Source organism: Mirounga angustirostris, unplaced genomic scaffold, assembly GCF_029215605.1.
Source record: "Mirounga angustirostris isolate CCGP_5_RB_7025 unplaced genomic scaffold, mMirAng1.0.hap1 SCAF_3, whole genome shotgun sequence".
NCBI classification, from domain to species: domain Eukaryota; kingdom Metazoa; phylum Chordata; class Mammalia; order Carnivora; family Phocidae; genus Mirounga; species Mirounga angustirostris.
The window spans coordinates 142,657,738-142,678,817 of record NW_026991711.1 but is presented as its reverse complement, the minus strand read 5'-3'; the positions used below and the strand labels follow the sequence as shown (position 1 = coordinate 142,678,817).

At 38.3% G+C, this 21,080-nt stretch overlaps 1 protein-coding gene across 5 annotated transcripts in view; it reads left to right on the top strand.

Moving 5' to 3' along the window:
- ZNF385B (zinc finger protein 385B) overlaps nt 1–21,080 on the top strand; it is a 396,676-nt gene that overhangs the window by 261,380 nt on the left and 114,216 nt on the right. Inside the window, exon 1 of one of the 5 annotated variants that reach the window (XM_064586780.1) lies at nt 9,413–9,590. The exons of the other annotated variants lie outside the window; for them this stretch is intronic. The gene's annotated coding sequence lies outside the window, so the exon portion shown is untranslated. Of the gene's footprint in view, nt 1–9,412; nt 9,591–21,080 lie in introns of those variants that run through there. 5 annotated transcript variants of the gene reach the window in all.

Here is a 21,080-nt window from a genome sequence, read left to right as displayed (position 1 = left end):
CGCTTAATACAAGGTTGTAGGGATTTTTGAGAAGCCATTAGAGCCTGCTATCAATAAAAAAAGACACAAAGGAATAAAATATCTAATGATTAGGGTTGCCAAAAACCTTCCATAAGCACTTTAGACATACAACTTGGAATTAGAGCTAACACATTTTCAGTTTAATATTTTGTTACCTTGTTAATAATTAACATAATGCAACAACTCCATCTGGACCATGAAATAATAGAATGTAATTCCAAAGGAGTTTTTATGGTACATTTTTTTTCTGTAAAAAGCATTGCCCAAAGATCTTATACGTTTGTTCAGTATTCTTTTCCCAGTTACTAAATATTAGCACTTTTATGGGGTGAAGTATGCTGTGGGTTTCTGCTACTGTAAAGATAACACAGGGTTAATCACAATGTCATGCTTTCATTCTCCGTTTTTTAATGAGGTGTACTTATTGCCGAAGGAAAGCATTCTATGAAAAGAGTAGAGTCCATGTTATGATTGTAATGACTGAATTTGTGTTTTAGCCATCCAACGTACTGAGACTATTAAATTACAGTGGTCAATGCTACACTTATGAGTTAACAAAATGGCAGTTATTTAAGGAAACAGGGTTTTTTTCCCCCTGAATAGACATTATGTTTGCCTGTATGAATAGAGGAAGAGGGTCTAGAGTGCTCTTAAACTTCATCACTGCTGGGAGAGCTACATTTTCTAGGAGACCAGGAAAAGGGGAGAAAGAACAGGGAAAGATACCAAGATCTGTCTGTCACAGCTCTGTCTCCTTTTTAAGGCAATTCATACCTTTATTCTTCATAAATGGCATATATATGTATATATATGATTTTGGGAAAGGTATTTCTTTCACTTGTAATGGCAAGACACCTAGTCAAACTGCTGCCAACACCACTACATTTTCTCATTATGGACTGGTGGCAGGCTCTGGGTCTTGTTTTCCACTAAGAAAAAAGAAAATAAGCTGATACTTAGAGTCACTGGAGCAGAAGAGTGACCTTATAGAATGGACCCTGGAGAGAGACCTGAGATTCAGCCTATAGCTCTGACACGTGATACATCACTGAAAGGCTCTGCCTGTGCCTCAGTCTACCTATTAATGAAGACAACCCACATATTCCATGATAACCAATTTATGAGGACACGAGAGAGGTAGTAGACAATATTTCTCTTGTGAACCTCCAAGGAGAACCCATTCTTAGTGTTAAGTAGACAGAGCAAAGTATAAGCCAAAGCAAAAAGAAAAGGGCCAGTTGCTTTATTTTTCACCCTAAAGCCCCACCAGGTGCTGAGACACCATCTGGGTAGAACAGTCTTGAGATGCTTCTGCAATTAGCCTTTTGTAGGGATGATTATTATGACAAGTCTTTTAAGGAAGTATGTAGGCAAAGAAGTATTCGCCCAGCCAACCCACTGCCTCCCACTGGGTTCTGACTCTGTGCTTGGGAGTCATATCCCCAAGGCATGTGCTATTAAACATGTAAAATTCTTAGAAGGGGGACAAAAAGGGAATTTAAAAGAGAAAAAGCTACTATTTATTATACACTACCACATTCTGGATGGTATAATAATGATGATAATACCAATAACAATAGCAAAGGAGTCACAGGTAAAAACAGATCCAGATAAAGTTTCAGATGTCAGGTTTTGAGCTGAAATCCCACGCATACATTGTCTTACGTAATCCCGTGAAAGAAATTTTAACATAATCCTATCTTAGAGTGAGAAATCTGATAGGTTCACTCACTTGCCCAAGGTCTACTGAGGTGGTAGAAATTTCAAACCTCAGGAGGCTGTCTCCAGGATCTGCTCCTTCTCTCCCCCTCAACTCTGACAACCCTGTCGGAGGGTCATCATCTGCTGATGGAGATCATAGTGTCAGGGGGAGGTTAGGTGACCACTCTAGGGTTACACACAGACTCTACACAACAGCAAGGATGTTAACCCTGCCCTTTTTAAAGATGTACTTTCCTCTATACTGTGCTAAATTTTTCCCCTTTATAATTTTTGTCCTTGTGGTGACAGTTTAATGAATGTTGAATTAAATATCTAATTATAATTAGATCTACCTCACAAAAGGAAAATCAGCAGATCAACACTAGGTTTCACACTAGCCATAAGTTAAGTATTCACATCATAGTAACATCCCTTTTTTCAAATTGATTGGTTGCATAGCTTTCCATAAGAATCAGTTCCTGTTACCAAAGTGGGCCAGTTTCACAATTTTAAACCTGCTGTATTCCAGTAACTAGCTAATGGGGTCTTCATAACATTTTTTCCTTTTTTATTCATGGAGAGAGTCTGGTAAAGTAAAGCTTGGTTAATTATTTCTAAATTCTTGGACCCTACAGGAAAACACTCTTCATGTATCAGGTCCAGTGTCAATAGATATATACAAATAAGAAATAGATATATAATCTGGGCTTTAACTGCCTTTTCTCTTCCCCCTCTCTAGGGGACACGAAATTGCCGTGAATTAAAGAAATGCCAGTACAATTGCCCACTTCAGAAATAAATATATGTTCCCCCTTTCTCCAACCTCCTTTTGTTCTCTTCTTTGCTGCTCTCCTTTCTCTATGGAATGTGTGTCTGGGCAGCTCTGCCTGGTTTGGATCTGATAGGAGAATGAGCAAGGAGCTGCATCATTCAGAGCAGAAATCAAGCCAGTTAGTTAGATCCGAGTTAAGCCCCCTCTTCATTTTATGTATGCCATTGAGCAACTAGGGGGTGATGATTTTTATTCCCTCCTGGCATTAAGTCTGAGAGGCAAACTGACAAATAAAAAGAAAATTCAAATTAAAGTGGACACACCTTTCTTAATTCTTCCCAAGGTGCTTGAGTATGATTATTATTTAGGGCTTCTTTATCCCTGTAAATATATGGGGTGTACCAGTCAACATATGGAATTGTTCCAGGTAATAGAAATCTGCCTGAAAACTAAGACAAAAATATGAAAAGTATCAGAGAGGCTGGAAGTATTGGGTTGGATGGGAAGAGGTTTCTGAAAGCCTAAGGTAAGATGAAGGCAGAGCTCTCTCAGCAGTGCAGGGGTTTTCAAGAGTTCCTATCATTTTGTGAAATTTTCCTTCCATGTAAAGCCCTCAAGCTCAGCCCTACTGGATCGTCACATTTTGCTTTTCAGATTCACCACCACTGATGGTGAGTCAGGAACATCATCCCTGTATGCAAAGGATAGTGCCTTATAACATTTCAAGATGGAAAAGAAAAGATTTTCAGTCATTAGGCAGGCTGACCTCGGGGCTGTCAAGCAAATTACACCAGCCCAGGGTGTCTGCTCAGAGAATCACTGTGGCATGGCAGGTGATGAATGAGTGGTTTTCATGGCCTCAGGCTCCTTCCTGAGAGAGAGACTAAGTTGGAAGATGATCTTAGCAACTGTGGTAGGTAAGTCTGACGGAACTCAAATACCACCTCCTACCTCTCTGCTTGCATGAGGAATGATGGCAGGACTGGGTCTTGGCTTGTGGGATGTTCCATATAAAGATGAGAAAAATCATCTTCCTCATTCATTCCTCCTCTTTGAAATGAAAATCTGCCCAAGCAGAAGAGGATTTCTTTATATCACAAGTTTTGCTGATCCAGAGAAAAGAGCCTGCAAAATGCTGGCCTTTCCAATAGAGGTTAGAAACTGTCATTGACAAAATGGCATTTGGTTTTTCACCTCGACTCAGCGTGTCAAGTCTTTTTATATTCAAATACTGTCGACTCCTAAAGGAAAATGAAAGACCATTTTATCTTCTGAGGGAAACTAAACATAGTGCAAGTTTGTTTTACTTCATAGATTTAGAAACAGAATTTATTATTAGAAGAAACTGAAAGTTGATTATTCATTAGCATCCTAGATCCTCTTTTGAGTAGAAGACTTGAAAGAAGCCTGGGTTTGTAGCAAATTTTTATCTTTTCTTTTTCTGTGCTTTTGAGGCTGATGTTAAGTTCTGCCATCTGTAAGACCTGTGCATTTTAAACCTCTTACTTATAAGCTTCAGCTCTTTCGGGAAATTGTTTTTGCTTATGTTATCTAAATGGCAGAAATTGGCTTCCATCTTGCATAGTCTCTGAATTATTAAAATACAGCTTGTTGTGCAGAGTTTTAATGGACTCTTTAGGGCCTTTACATATTAATGTTATATACTAAGAACTATTAAAGCATTCCAAATAAAACATATTTACCAGTTAAATGTTCTGTTTTATTTGTGAATGAATGAATCAAATGGACAAGCTAGTTATTTCTGATCTAAATGATCTCTGGTCATTTAGAAAAAAAAAACGTAACCTAATACAAATTTATTCTCCTCATATCTGGCAACCTAATCACATAATTCCAAGAGAGACTAGAATTTATTACTCTCTTTTTTTTATTGTTATCTTTAAACAGCAAAAACAAACAAAAACAATTTCAACCTACTAATAATTATTGATGTATGAAATATGTATGGTAAATTCTTCATCCAAGACAGGTTTTTTTTTTTCCTGGCAACAAGAAGAATGTGGTAGCACTTAGTTTATCTTCAGCTAATATCTATTTATGGATTTTGAAATTTTTGAAAATATCTAACTAAATGCTAATTGGTGAAGTCAACCAGGTAGAAGGAGCAAATAGCAGGGAAGAAGATGAGAATAAAATCAAATAATACATCATTGTAAAACTAGCGCACTTTTTCAATCAGAAAAAAAAAAATTTGTTCCCATCACATAGTCACTTCAGTATCAAAACGTTGTTCAACCAAGTTAGCAAGCCATAGAGTTGGGCCCTGGGCTCTCTCTTTTCAAACAGATGAAGTAGCATCTGGGACAATGCTCAGAGCCCTAGTTTAAAGTCAGGCCACAGCTTCTGTCCCCACTCTGCCACTCATTAGATGGGTGACCTTGGGTAAGTCCTTTAACTTCTCCAGGCCTTGTTCCCTCACTGGTATTAATAGAGGCTTGGAGTGGATTCATTCAACAGATATTTATTGAGCTCCTGATAAATACCATGTTTCAGTGAGACAAAAAATAATAATAATAAAAAGCAGCCCCTGTCTTCAAGGAGCTGATAGTTCAATAGGAGGTACACCTATAAAAACTAATGCATGCAATAAAGCAGTTTGATACTATTACAGAAATTTTATAAGTTATACAAATATACCTTATATATCTTTTGGGAGGCACCAAAAGAGGAGTGGTCAGTCCTATTTGGGCTCAGTGGGGGGAAGAAGATTGACAAAGACTTTAGAGAGAAGATGCTTGAACTGAGTTTGAATATCATTCTCTACATGAGTAGGGGCTGGAGGTCTAAGAACACAGGCCTGTGGGAGAAAGTCACTATAAAGCCTCAGGATCTAACAGATGGCCTGTGTGGCTGGAATGTAAGGATAAGATGAAATATGCAAAGGATGACTGGAACAAATGGAAAAGGCTTTATATGACATAAGGATTCTGAATTTTGTGAGAAGCCATGACACAGGTAGTTCCAAGTAGAACTTAGGAACTATTCACATGTGTGTTCTAGAAAGATCAGTTCCCTTTTATACATCCTCCCATTCCAAACATGCTAAACTACCTTTATTCTCTCGGATGGATTATACTCATTATAAACTCTGAGTCTTTGCACATACTTAGAAGGCCTTCTTGATACACATATAAAAATACATATAATCATTTACTTCATCTGACTGCATTTTATGGAATTTTCAAGCCACTGTTAAGGATTTACTTCCTCCAGAAAACTTTTCTGACCCAGGCCTCTGTTGTCAGATGCCCATCTTTTGTGGTTTTATGGTGGCTTATACTCTGTTACAGCAGTTCTCAATAAAGTATGGGAGAGGGGGAGACATAGGAGTTAGAAGTGTGATTTTTACCCCCAGGGAACATTTGACAAGTGCTCTTTGACATTTCAAAGTGTCTAGAGACACTTTCGGTTATAAGAAAGGGTTGGGGTGCTACTGACCTCCAGTAAGTTGAGGCCAGGATGCTGCTAAATATCCTACAATGCACAGATCTCCACACAAAGATAATCTAGTACAAAATGTCATTAGTGCTGAACTTGAAAAACCCTATTCTATTCTAATTGCATATTTATTTTTCTGTTTCTCTTACTGAACTGTAAGCTTTTGGAGAATAAGAGCTGTGTCTTAGTCAAAATTATGTATGCAGGAATTAACAGGTTGTTCAGCATATGGTAGATGCTCAGTACATATGAATGTAAAGGTAGGCAGATAGATTGATGGGTGGTCTGTATGGTTTCCCATTCTAGCCCTGAGAAAAAATCTATAGTTATATATGGGCTGAGGGCAATAAGTTTGAGGCTTCACTCCTGAAGTCACCCTGATGCCACTCGTACTGTTTGAGGTGCTAGTCATGGAGAGAAATGGGAGGACTCAAACTATGGATGCATGTTTCTCTTTTATTGCGTATTTAAATATATGTCATATTATTTATTTAAATTTTGTCTTATATTACTTGTTGAGTGAAGTAAAATAATATGTGTCTATACCCATTGCTAGTAATCAACATAGGTCTGGGTACCTATGATAAACAAGACATTTTAGCATGCTGTGATGGGAAAACATGGTTTGGTTTAAATTCCAGTTCAGCTTTTTTTTTTTTTTGACGATTTTATTTATTTATTTATTTGTCAGAGAGAGAGCGAGCGAGCACAAGCAGGGGGAACAGCAGGCAGAGGGAGAGGGAGAAGCAGACTCCCTACTGAGCAAGGAGCCTGATGCGGGACTCGATCCCAGGACCCTGGGATCATGACCTGAGCCGAAGGCAGACGCTTAACTGACTGAGCCACACAGACATCCAATTCTGGTTCAGTTTTAATATTGAGCTTTGTAAACCTATGCATGAGTTTTAGTGTCGTTGATTTTTTAATTTTTTCAAATTTGTTTTGTCTTGAGTATATATACTCAAGTACTTGGGACACAGCGCTCTCAGTAAATTTTACTTCCCTCTGCCTCTTCTCCAAACTACCTATATTAGGAATTGCATTTGACTCACAAACAGAGCCCTGATAATAATGGCTTAAACAGATAGTGTATTTTTTTCCCACACAAAATAAGTCTTGAGGTCTGCAATCCAGGGTTTGCCTGATGCTCCACAAAGTCATTAAGGAATCCCGGTTCTTTTTAGCTCAATACTTTATCAATGCTAAAGTATGGCCCTGATATTCAAAATGCCTGCTAGAGTACCAGTCACCACTTCTGTGTGCCAAGCTGTCGATTTGAGGACAGGGTGAAGATGATGATGATCTCTTTTAGGGAGCCTTCCAAAGTGCGTTCTGATAGAGTGAGTATGCTTATATGTAAATTCTTTAAGACCTAGCATCTTGAATATAAAAGATAGAAATGGAGCCTTTAAGAATTCATTTTGCCATTCTATACCTAACATTATTTTACTGCCTCTAAGTCCTGTGCATGTGGGTATGTGTGTGTGTGTGAATGTATTCCCAAATAAATTTACTATATTTTAATACAGACTTACAGACATGGAGTTTATCTCAGTAGCAAGAAGCACACCCAATATTTTCCAACAAACAAAACCAGGAATCCTTGGAGATCAGGATTAACATCACTCATGATAAGTCATATTGTTATTATTTATTCCTTGGTATGAAGTGATGAAAAGGGCACTTTACCCCTGTGATATTCTTTAAAAAGAAAAAAAAAAACAAAACCTCCCATTCAATTATGAAAAAAAAATTAGACAACCCCAAATTGAGGGACAGTCACAAAATACCTCCTCAAACTTGTCAAGGCCATGATAACAAAGGAACGACTGAGACACTATCACAGACTAAAGGCAACTAAGGAAGCCTGAGGTGTAAATGTAATGTGGTAGTCTGGGATTGGGTCCTGGACAGAGAAAGGAAATTAGTAAAACAACAACAACAACAACAATAAAACCTAGTGAAATCTGAATATATTCTGGGTTTAGTTAATAGAAATGTACCAATATTGGTTTCTTCATTTTCATAAATGTACCATGGTAATAATATGTTAACATTAGAGGAAAGTGAGTGAGGAGTATATGGAACTCTCTGTATTATCTTTGTAATTTTTCTATAAATTTAAAATTATTCCAAAACAAAGTTTATTTTAAAAATATATGAATTACTGGCACACACTGAAAGCCTGTTATGTTCATTTGTGTAGGATATTACCTACAGTAGATGCATTTGAGTACAATCTCCGTGCATGTGGGGACTTTGTCTAGTTTGTTTCCTGTTGTTTCCCCGGGATTTTAAGAAGTACCTGACATAAACTAGGCACTCAGTAAATGTTTATTAAATGGTGAGTGAATGCACGTATGGTTCTTTCTGAGAACAAACTTATGTGTTAATATAAGGATAACAGGGAAGAAAATGCATACCAGAAAAACCTCTGATCTGTTTGAGTTATTGTGATTTTTCAGTGTATTATTTTGTAAATTATTAGAGCATTCTGACTAGCCCTCCACTTTATAGTCTGGGAGAATCAGCATACTTTTTCTATATAAGTTTTTCTAATGGAACATATTTTGAGGGGTAGGTCCTGGAGGAATTGGTAACTGTCAGGCACTTTATTAGAAAAACAGGGAGGGACGCCTGGGTGGCTCAGTCGTTAAGCATCTGCCTTCGGCTCAGGTCATGATCCCAGGGTCCTGGGATCGAGTCCCACATCGGGCTCCTTGCTCAGTGAGGAGTCTGCTTCTCCCTCTCCCTCTGCTGCTCCCCTGCTTGTGCTCTCTCTCTCTCTCTCTCTCTGACAAAAAGATAAACAAAAATCTTTAAAATAAAAAAAAAATAGAAAAATAGGGATTTGTAGCATAGATTCTAATTCAAGGAAACTGAAGCCTTTTTATAATCCTATCAAATTAATAGATCAGGGATTAGAAAACTGCACAATACTGATTTTCTATAAATTAGTAATTTTCTCTCATTAGTATAAAAAAGATCTAATGGAAAAGGCACTTGATTAAAATTCCAGCTTTACCACTTACCACCTGTGTGATTATAAGAAAGCTCTTTAATCTCTCTAAACCTCAATTCTCTGGTAAAACTGGGATAGTAATACCTCAGTGAAATACCTTAATGAAAATACAGGATGCATTATTACTGTAATGAGAGCCCAAGAATACAGTGGCTTTCACACAACAGAGGCTTGTTTCTGTCTCACCTAACAATCCAGAAATGGTATAACAGCTTTTTGGGAGGCCAGGCTCCTCCATCTTGTTGCTTAGCCACCTGTGGTCTGCATTCCTTTTGCAAGCTCAGCTCACCACCACGTCCACATTCCAGGCCACCAGAGGGAGGAAAGCTAGAGGAAACACACCTTTTTTTTCTAAGGGAATGACCCGGAAGTTATCACTTGAACTCATATTTCATTGGCCAGAGCTTAGTCATGTGGCCCCAGCTAGCTGCAAGGGAAGTTGAGAAATGCTTTCTTTATCTGGGAAGCACTTGCTAAACTAATACTCCTGGTATCAGGGAGATGGGCAAGAAAACCGGTAGACCCTGCTCTAAGCACCTGGAATAGTGCCTCACATGGAATAAATGTTCATCTAGAATCGAATCAGCTGGAAGGTGATTAATGTGAAAGGAGAAGGTAAGTGGAAATACTTTATCAACTATGCTTTACATTACTCAGATTTTAGGACAGATCTTCCTGGGAAGCTATGTTTTCATTTGAAAACTTGCCTATCTTCTTGTAAATTAAAACACAACTCCCAAGAAATAAGGTTTATATCATCCTAAGGAAAAAAAGCTGCAGAAGTAATATTTCAATGTGTGCTTGTTTTTATATGTAATGACTTCAGCTCACTACCCTTCTAGCTGAGGAAACTCTGGTAGATTAATTTAGAAAATAGCTGTGCTCGGGCGCCTGGGTGGCTCAGGTGGTTAGGCGACTGCCTTCGGCTCAGGTCATGATCCTGGAGTCCCGGGATCGAGTCCCACATCGGGCTCCCTGCTCAGTGGGGGGTCTGCTTCTCCCTCTGACCCTCTTCCCTCTCATGCTCTGTCTCTCATTCTCTCTCAAATAAATAAATAAAATCTTTAAAAAAAAAAAAGAAAATAGCTGTGCTCTGGTGAAAAAGGGAAGATACAAAGTGAACTATGCTACTTACTTTTAATGTAGAAATTTTTTGCTTGTTCAGTTGTAATTTTGTTAATCAGAATTTTTCCACTGTTCTTTTCATGGATTCAGTTTCAAGCTTTTGGCAATAATTTGTATTTACAAACATGGGACTGCATTCTTGGAACTTTTTTCATTTTTTTATTGGTTTGGTTTGATTGTTTTCCTGAGGATATTTACTATAACCTGCTAAACTTGGACAGTTTTACTCTAGGCAAAGCAGTTTATACTGAGCCCCATTCACGCTAAGCTTGCCTAGGACATTCTTACATTCCATGGGTCCTAACTACAAGTTGTCAGCCACTCATGTGATCTGTCAGACCACACTGTCATCCACCTGGCAGCTGGACAGGGCTCAGGTGGCCCTGCTTTTTGGTGATATTGGTAACATGAGGGGTGAACAAAATACTGGTTGTATTAGCTGGCTTGGGCTGCCATAGCAAAATACCATAGACATAGACCAGGTCACTTAAACAACAAATACTTATTTCTCACAGTTCTGGAGACGGGGAAGTCCAATATCAATGTTCCTGCCAATTCAGTTTCTGGTGAGAACTTTCTTCCTGGTTTGCAGGTAGTTGCCTTCTCTCTGTGTCCTCACATGGCAGAAAGAGAGAGTACTCTGGTATCTCTTCCCCTTCTTAAAAGAGCATCAGCCCTATTGGATTAGGGCCCCACCCTTATGACCCCATTTAACTACCACTCTAACTCTCAGACCCTGTCTCCAATCTATATTTACATTGGGGTTAGGGCTTCAACATATGAATTTTGGGAGAATAAAAACATTCAGTCCTTAGCACTGACCTCCCTTTCATTTATCATGGCACCCACAAAGGGTGAATTTTTTTCTAATTACCCTGTGCCACCCTGGACAACCTCCTTAAAATTTCCTACAGTAGAAGATTGCTCTGGTGGCTTCCTAAAGTCTCTTTCTCTAAGGAGATATTTGGTCAATGTCATTGGTTAGCCCCACAAAATGCCTTGGGAGTTGCAAAATGTTAAGATATTACAATATAATAAAGTGATATTTGTAGAGCACTCTACAGTTTTCTTGCTAACATTATCTCTTTAATCCTTATGGCAACTCCAAAGGAATGCTTGGGATATGTTATCAGCTCTATTTTATATATTAGAAAATTGAAGTTTGGAGAAGTTCAGTAATTTCCCTAAGGTCTCAAGGCTAATAATTGATTGACACTGAGACCATTCCAGGCCTTCCAATTTCTAATTCACAGCAGACTGTATATGAGCTGGAATTTGGCTCTGGAATCACTTAATTTTGGCTTCAGTCCAAGTTCTGTCACTTATTAACAGTAAGTGGGCAAGTTACTTAACTCACTACAATTTCTCAATCTTCTCTATGACATGGAAATAGTAAGAGTCCACCTCATAGGGTACTAATGAAAATTAAATTATGTAATGCATAGAAATCAGCATACACCTACACAGAAAAATGTTCAGAATTGTTGGTTATTATTTTTAAGCACATATCAAATCCTATTGCATTGAGTTTAACTGTGAAACCAAATTTATACATTTTATTGGACTTGATAAAATATTATTCAAATTATGTACAGTATTGGCTGATCTCAAAATACATTACAAGTTTATAAGTGTTATAAAATTCATAATATGAGATACAAGCACCTTAACTGTCACCTGAATATCTGTCTCTGCATGTGTATATTTATTCTTGCCTACTCAAGCAACAGATTAAAACAGTTAGCAATTAGCAGATATTTTAAACTCTACTAGTTATACATTAAGCACACCAATGGGATTTTTTATCTGGCTTTGGTTTGAGGTCATCTAGTGCTCATTAATAAAGTAAACTGAATTTGGAATTCTTGTTTTTCATTTCACACCAGTAAGCCAATAATATGCTAATAATTGTGATCAAAGGAACATTAAAGAAGCAAAGATTTAACTGCTTGAAATTTGGTATACAGAAAAGTCCAATTATTTGCAGTTTTTCTCCACATTATGCAGAATGTAATCTCTACCAAAATACATATTTTTTCTATTAGTCTGATTCTAAAAGCCTAACATAAGAGGTCATTGTCACATAGGCTATGTCAGTCATAATGACTGGGAGGTGCTCTCTTAATATGCCCAGATTTGTCTAATGTGTATGTCAGGATAAATCAATAATACGTACCTTAATTTGTTTTGCACACTAGTCCTAATTCTCACATGGAATAGTTAATTAGAGAATTTCATACATTTCTAGATTTAATATGTGTATGTTTTTGTGGATATACCAGTAAGGAAATGTTCTTATTCAGATAATTAGTTCTAGTTAAAGTTTCATGCAGGAGGTCAAATAAGCTTTTCTCGGGTAGGAGAAACTGCACCAAACCTGGAGTTAACATACTTTGGAGCAAAGTCTATTAGCAATGTAAATGGCATTACCTCTGATTTGTGATCAGCTGAACAAACAGTGAAAGCCCAATGTGACTTTCAGGCTTCAGGAACACAGTCTGGTGACTTTGAAAGGTTAAAGGGAATGCTTCCCACTAGGTACATGAGTTAGTAAATTCTGAACTGTCTTGATTGGGAATTAATAATACTAATGACTTGAGTAGATCCTCAGATTGCATCTGGGCAGAGCAATTATGAATATATAGATAGGTAAGGTGTATGGTAACATAAAATCATTTTCTTTCTATGCCTCATAGATGGTCTCAGTGTGACTACTCATATGGGCAGACACCCACGCATACTCTCTGATGGTTTTGATTTGAGAAGGCAAGATGACTATACCTACTATAACAGTCTGCTTTGTGTATAATTGTTATAGTTTTAAGATTTGGTTTTAGTTGTAGTATGTACTCAGAAAGGAGAGTTACACATTACCTATATATAACTCAGTCATTGTCTGTGTCCCATGTTTGTTTTGTTTTCCCTGCTAGATTCTGGAGAGCCCGGACAATGTCTCACTCAGGATAAGCACAGGGCCTGGCTCATGGTAGATGCTTAAGAGAAATATTTGAATGAGTGTGTAAATGGATTTGAGCTAAAGAGTGAGTCTATAGTACTTAAATATGCGACACATAAATGTAAACATGTATGAAGAATCTATTGCTGTGTATATGGATACATGCCCAGACATATGTACACACACATACACATACCATATTCAGAGTACTGTCACTAGTTAAGGAAAGTAATGTCTGAGGTGTCTAGCCAACAGTAACACCACATAAATATGTAATTAAATAATGAGTAATTGCCAAAGCAGAAAAAAATGTAATAATTTCTTAATATGAAAAATGAACATAAGTTAGTTTACAAACATTATGAGAATTAAATATACCAGCCCAAGAAAACTTACAGAAATTCAAGCACACTAACATTTGTTCATGGCCACAAGTTGTTTGGTGTGTGTGTGAGTTTGTTTTTTTGTTGTTGTTTTGGGTTTTTGTTTTTTGTGTTTTGTTTTTAACAGACAGTTCAGACCACAGAGCAATTATTTTATTCATTATTTTCCTTACTGTGGGCATAACTAGTATTCTTCTTAGTAATGTACTAAAAACACTGAAATGTAATTATCTAAACTTTTATATTAAAAAGCAATTATAGTTTTTTTCTGATAAGAAGTTATACAACTTATATAGGGTTTTAATAAACCCTTACATTAACCTGCTTTTTTCCCTCAAGATCAGTAATTATAAAAGAGCACAGGTCTAGTTGCCACATTTTCTACTAGAAATATACTGACATACAGAGGCAAAGTTTCTATGTAAAGTAGATACCAGCTCTATATAATTAGAGAATTATAGTAAATGGTCTTACAGATGGAAAGGATCTATATTTATGGATACTTTTGGCACTTATTATTAGAGAGACTTTATGTTTCACCATGAGATTTTATGGTTGATGTATAATCAACTTTATATTATCTACTCTAATTAGAACTAGAAGTAGCTTAAAATGGAAAAAAAAAGAAATTATTCCAAGATCTCATCTGAGGAGGCAGCTTTGGCTTACTTCCCACTGATACTGGCCTTAAAAAACAAGATCCCTTCAATCCAACTGGGCTTGGGTAGCCTGCTTTTTGTCTCATGAAGTGTTCTGAAGGTCTCAAAGAAAGTCTTAGTTTTTCCTCTAGTAGCCCAATGTTATAGGACTTCTCCTCCATATATAATTGTATATTTGCAGGTAATGATTACTCCGTACTGCCTCAATATATTTTTATATACAGTTTTCTCCTGGGTTCCTTATTCTCATATGAAGAATGCTTGAAACCATCTGTTAAGAGCTTTTCCTCAAACCCTCTCCCCAAGCAAAAGGACCAGACTTTATCACAACACAATTATTAATACCTCAATCAGGAAGGCAAACATACTAGTGCAGCAGAGATTACTAGAACAAGACAGTCCGTTGAATTTACTCTATATTTGTTGAACTGCCTGAGTTTTTTAAGTCCATCATGGAAATGGAATTAGAACTGGGATCCAAACAACTCCTGCCTCCTGCCCGCCCTCTTCCCTGAATTGTAACTCTGTTAATATCAGCATCTCTTTGCCAACAACTTTTTCTAAATTTACCATTGAATATATGAGTCATTATGTTTGAATTTGGTAGAATAAATGTCTAGAACTAGATGTACCTAAAATGAATTGTGTCCATATATGTATTCAGATATTTACAACATAATAGATACAGTGATACAGAATGTAGGTATTATATAGGAACACAGTGGAAGAATACTTCACCCAGTCTGAGTGGGTCAGAGAGAGACTTTCAGAGAATGCACAGAAAAAGGCAGATCAAGTGGGAGAGGAGAGAAAAGGGTCAGTAGGAGAAAATCACAAAGGTGAGAAAGAGCATGACGTATACAGGGAACTATAAACAGGCGTGTGTTGCTAATGTTTGAGACATGGATGGTGAGAAATGAAGCTCAGAGGGTCGTTAGGGGTCTCCTCTTGGAGGACCATGTAAGCCATATTAGTGTAAATTCGATGGTGAGGGCAAAGCTCTGTGGGCATGGAGATCCTGTTGGTCTCGTTTGTGCCACGTTCCCAACATTGTATGTTGATCTGACACAGAGGTCCTGGTCCTCAGCAGATATTATTTGAGTAGATGAAATGATACAGAATGAAAAAAAGGATTTAAGCAGAAGATTTGTGTGAATCAATTTGGATTTTTGAAAAATTGTTTTAGCAGCTGCCTGGGAGATGGATACAAAGAGAATAAAAGTGGAGTAAAGGAGACCAGTGATGATGGGGAAAGATGAAGATTTGAAGTAGGGCAGTGGTCAGTCACAGGGATGAATTTGAGACATAGTGGAAGATTAAACCTGTAGGGCCCAGTGTTGTTGTGGCTGTGTGGCTGTGAGAAGAAAAGGGGAGGTTGAAGGCATGTGTTATGACAGTTGCCACCATTTAATCTAAAGAATATAAGGAGAAGAGTTGTCTAGGGGAAGAATCGAGTTCAAGTGTTCCTGAAGACATATTAGAATTTAAATTTCTTTCAACTTTTGCTTTAAAAATGAACCCATGGAAAAATTCTAACAGTTTTTCAATGAAAATCTTCTAGAACTTCAAATTTTTCAAATATCCTGTGGGTATCATATTAGCATTAGGTGAGAACATAATCTAAAAAACATGGGCACATCTCCTTTAAAAAAATTTTGATGACACCAAAACATTTTGGCATAATTAATTACCACTTATTCTTTACACACACATTTTGGGTAGAGAGAGAAATGTATTAAGTTCATTCTTTCCTCCTTTTTGCTTTCCCTTTTTCTTTTTCTCCTCCCCGCCCCCGCCGCCTCCACCGCATTCTTCCTCTGAGTTGAGCATTCTTCAGTGAAGAGGGAACAGAATCAGCTCCCACATGGAGCTTCACTCAGAGAGGTCTTTAAAAGCTTCTCCACTTTGCATGGGAAAGGAGCAATGCTTAGAGGCCAAGGAGAATTCCAAATAAACAGCATTTCTACTTCTGTTTCTCAATCTGGTTTTAACATTTGATGAGGGGCTGAAAACAAATCCAACAGAACAAAGGGTCACCCTTCATTTGAACCTGGCGTTCAAACAACGTTAGATTTAATTTGTACTCAGATGGCTAAAAATATTATTAAAATATGTAATTCTTGTACCCTGAAGATTTATAAGAAATATGGTTAATGTTCTTTCTTTCTCACTCTTTGGCACTGGCTCGCTTCCTCTTCTAAATATATTTTTTATTATCTCAGGATATTCCTTTAGAATGAGTAACTTCATTCTCACATTTCAGAGTAAAATCTTTCAGCCCAAATAAGTTTGGCTCTAGACATGATTATGGGGGATCCAGTTGGCCACTGGATATACAGAGCTGAGGCTTGGGGCAGAGGTCGGGGCTCTGAGTAGCAGTCCTTAGCAGAGACAGTGCCCTGAGAGACAGGGGTCATCCAGGGAGAAGTTGTAGAGGACCACCAGCAGAAAACCAGTGGTGAAACCGGAACATCAACATACACAGCAGAGGAAGAACAGACTTTGAAGGGACAGAGCAACTTGATCGGAGGGGCCAGAGGAGGACCTAGAGAGACACATCTCAGGAGGCAGGGCTAAAGAGAAGTTCCAGAAGGAAGGAGGTAGTGAGCAAGGGAAGCAGCAAGCAAACCCACTTTTCTCTCATTAGCCTTGCCTCCTTAACCTGCCACCTCTACGGTCCTCCCTCTCTCCCAGCTCTCCTGAACCATGAGGGAAGATGGTAGTCCACCAGGGTTTCTACACTTATGTTAATGATCTATGCCGTGTGAAGAGTACAATTTCCTCTGTGGGCAAGTATGACATTAGATTAGCTTCTTTAAGCGTCGCTTCCATCTAGTTTGTTTATGGGCTTTGTGGCTTTTAATGGTCTTTTCCTGTAAGGAGCTACAATTAATTTGACTATAATGCAAGTGTTTCAGTAATCATTATTTTCGTGGTTACCCAGCCGATTTTACCGTTGTTTACTCAGGGATATTTTTTAGTTCGCTCTGTTCCTTGTTCAGGATGTAACAGATAAATACCTTGCTCAGAGCCAAACAGAAATAGCTTAGATTCTGCTTCCATGGACTTTCTACTTGGACTTTCTACTTTGTTGTTTGCATTAAGAGAACTCCTAACAATTTTGAGAAGGATAAACAAAAAAGTTTATTTTATTGTTCAGCATTCTGAGTAAGGACAATGCTGCCTGTCTGATTCATATCGGTTCTGGTCTGTATTTTATCCACAGATGATGTGGTTCTCTTGTTCCCCGAATAGATGGTGGTTTAGATATGTTTCCCCCACTGTAAAATGCAGTTTGCATGCAGGATTCAAACCCCTTAATCTATGGAGGTATTCTCATTGTGTTCAGTTTTATTTGCCCATTTCTTCTGGGGAAAGATTTTGTTATCGATCTTAAAGATCATTACAGTAAAGAAGTGACTTTCAAAATCATTCCTTTTGGTTCATAGGGATCCAGGTCTGTGTAAAAATAAAATAAGATAGATCTGGTAATAACGCTATACTTTTTATCGAGCGCTTGTCAAAAGCCGTTATAAACCTTCTTTTATAGCATTTTGGTGAGTTTGTTTTGATTCTGTTTCTTTTATTTATGAAAAAACTAAGATATAAAGAAATAAAGAATTTTATCAAAAGCCACATAGGCATTAGATGTGAATAACCTTGGTAATGCTGCCACAACAACTTGACTTATTCCTCTACGCTTGCTTAAAATATTGATAGAGCCCCTGAAAGCTTTCTCATCCATCTTTCTTTTTTTCCTTACATAGTATTGATTTCTATTTTTTTTCACTTTAAAAATTCACACAGCACAATTGTTAAGAAGTTCAAAAGTAACTTTCTTAAATTTGACTTTTCACCTAAATTTTAGATTTTTTTTAAAAGATCTACCTGTACTACATATGATATGGCTAATAAATAATGCAGATAATGTTCATCAATATTGAACAGAATGATACATTTACTTTTGAAAAGTTTGTTTTCAAAAAACTGAACCCATCCTTTAGGGTTTTTGCTTGTTTGTTTTTTGCTTTTGTTTTTGCTTTTTCCTGATAGCTGCTAACTTCATAAAGGATTGTTAGCATATCAGTTGATGTTTAGTCTGGCAAAAAAAAAAAAAATGCATTATTCTTTTTATCTGAAACTAAGTACTATTCGTTAAAATTTTCCTTCTGGTATTAATAACCCATGTGAAATTCCTGGAGATGAGAAAAGACTATAACTCAGTATATGGATAAGGATTAATTTCTGTCATTGATGTACTATGAATTGCATGTGTAAAGTCTGAGAAGATACGTTAGGGAGGGATATGTATTAGCCATTCTCTAAGTAACTTTCTTCATTTTTTTTTTAAAGATTTTATTTATTTATTTTAGAGACAGAGCACAAGAGGGGGGAGCGGGAGAGGGAGAAGCAGACTCCCCGCTGAGCAGGGAGCCCGATGCGGGACTCGATCCAGGGACTCCAGGATCATGACCTGAGCCGAAGGCAGTTGCTTAACCAACTGAGCCACCCAGGCGCCCCACTTTCTTCATCTTTAAAGGATCAACATTTATTAGGTTAGCATCAAATATTTGAGAGCAAAACCTTGACATACTGACCAACTCTGAATCCTTGCTATAATATTTGAGATACCTCCAAATCCAACATAACTGAAAATTCAGGAACATTGTCATTTATTGAATAATCCTAGTAATTTTTATGATTGCAAAGTATTTTAAACAAATGATGATCAGAGAAATTAAAAATGAGAGCCTCATCTAAGAATTGCCTTTCTCCTGGCTGTTGCTCGTCCACCCTTCCTCCCGATGCTAGAAAGCAGGCGCGGCCCAGTGGGAAGAGGAGACCCCCAAAGTCTAACAGTTAAGCCCTCCCTCTCAGTCTCAGTGTGTGGTAGCCAAAGATGAAAATCAAAAGTTGTGACTTGGAGTGGAGCTAGGGTCAATGCTCAGAAAGATCCCAAATTTCCCTTCAAGCTTTCTCCTCCCTGTGCGTTCCTTCTCTGCAATTGACCCCTCCATCTGCCCGGCTGGAAGCTTCGCTTTAGACCCCTGGATGTTAGTCTCATATCCCATCGGTGATCGTGTCCTACTGATTCTGCCTCTCTCATCAGTCTTCTCACTACAGCCTGACTCACACACAATTCATGCTAAAACTGTCCCTCACTTGGGCGGCTGTAATGCCTCCGACTTGGACTTCTTAGCACCATCAGCCCTGCCCTTGCCTTCCACCCCTTCCCTTGCAGCTCCTCTGCACATACACATAATCCATATTTCAACCATTGATATTCCTAATATAGAAGTCTCATCATGCCATGCTCTTGTTTCAAATCTGTCTTTGACTCCCCATCACCTTTAGGTCAAGCCCAAACACATTAATATGACTTATAAGACCTGTGTTGGTCTTGTTCCAGTTTACCTCTCTTGGAACATATCTCACCCCAGAGACATACTTTAGTGAATGCTGAAATTCTTTCAGTTCAGGGCACGATGCTTGCTCTGGCTGTAGGTCTGGCCTGATGTGTAATCCCCTCTACTTAAAACAAACATGGAACAAGCTCTTCCTCTCCTACTTCTTCCTACCTTTTGCCTAGGTAAATCCTACTCTGGGTTTTCAGTTTAGACCTTACTTCCTCAAGGTAACCTTACTGGACACCTGTGAAAGAGTTATGTTCCCTCAGCAGAGCCAGTATTACTCTGTCATTACACTTGTCATGCTGTGTTTTAAATGCCTTTATTTTCAAGCGGACCTGTCACAGGCAGTGAGCTCCATGAGGGCAGGGACTGGGTTTTTGGGTTTTTTTAAGATTTTATTTATTTGAGAGAGAAAGAAAGAGAGAGAGAGAGCACATGAGAGGGGGGAGGGTCAGAGGGAGAAGTAGACTCCCGGCTGAGCAGGGAGCCCGATGCAGGACTCGATCCCAGGACCCTGGGATCATGACCTGAGCCGAAGGCAGACGCTTAACCAACTGAGCCACCCAGGCACCCGGGACTGAGGGTTTCTTGTCCACTGTTATATACATAGTATCTTGTGGCTTATAAGCAGCCCTCATTACATGTCAGATGATGGATTTCATAGATCACAGATCTATAGATCATAGGTCATAGATGGATTTCCTACCAAGTCATCAGTAAAAGTAGAGTGAGGAAAATAGAAATCAAAGCAGATATGGAGCCATACCAAAGGGATCCAAAGACCCAGAAAGCTGAGAAAGAACAGCACTGGGAAGTAGAAAAGCAGGCAGGCCTGTCTTGTCCTGTCCCACAATACATGAGGCCTGAGACAAGGATAAAAACTGATGCCCATATATGTTTATCACAAACTATTTTAGTATAAAATCAAGCCACTCAGCTGCTAGGTAAAGTATATTTCATATATTTTGACAAGTATTACTTTGACAAGTATATATTCATAAAAACCTGAGAAGGCCACATATTATTTTAGAATTCCCAGACACATCAAAGTTTTGTGCCAGAACATGGGAGCACAACGCAGCTCCGGTCCCACCCTCTTCTTTTTTATTTTCACCCCAGCCCCATCTTGTACTGCAGGGGTATGGACACCCAGTCCTGGCTGTCAAGCTCCATGTATGTTCCTGAAAAACAGCCATGCTGGTCCCACATGGGTATTATCTGCCTGGAGGGAGAGAGATCTAGAAAGGAGACCTATGTAGGCCCTGGAAGTAGTACTAGGGCCATTTGGGAATGAACGTATGAAATCCCAGATACCCAGAATGTGGCTTAGAATGTGGGGGAGGAGAGCATGGACGCCACGAGGACTAATCCCCTTGGCCTGTACCCCTAGTATACTATAAATGTATATCTGTGGGGGTGTAGCATTATCAAGGACTATCTAATATCGTATTTTTTAAAAACCAATCAGATATATACGTCGAAGGGTGTAGATACATCTTTCCTAACTAACCTCTTGTTTCTGCTTCAAGACCATGGGATTCTCTGTTCTGTTGTATTCTGGGGAAGCAGCC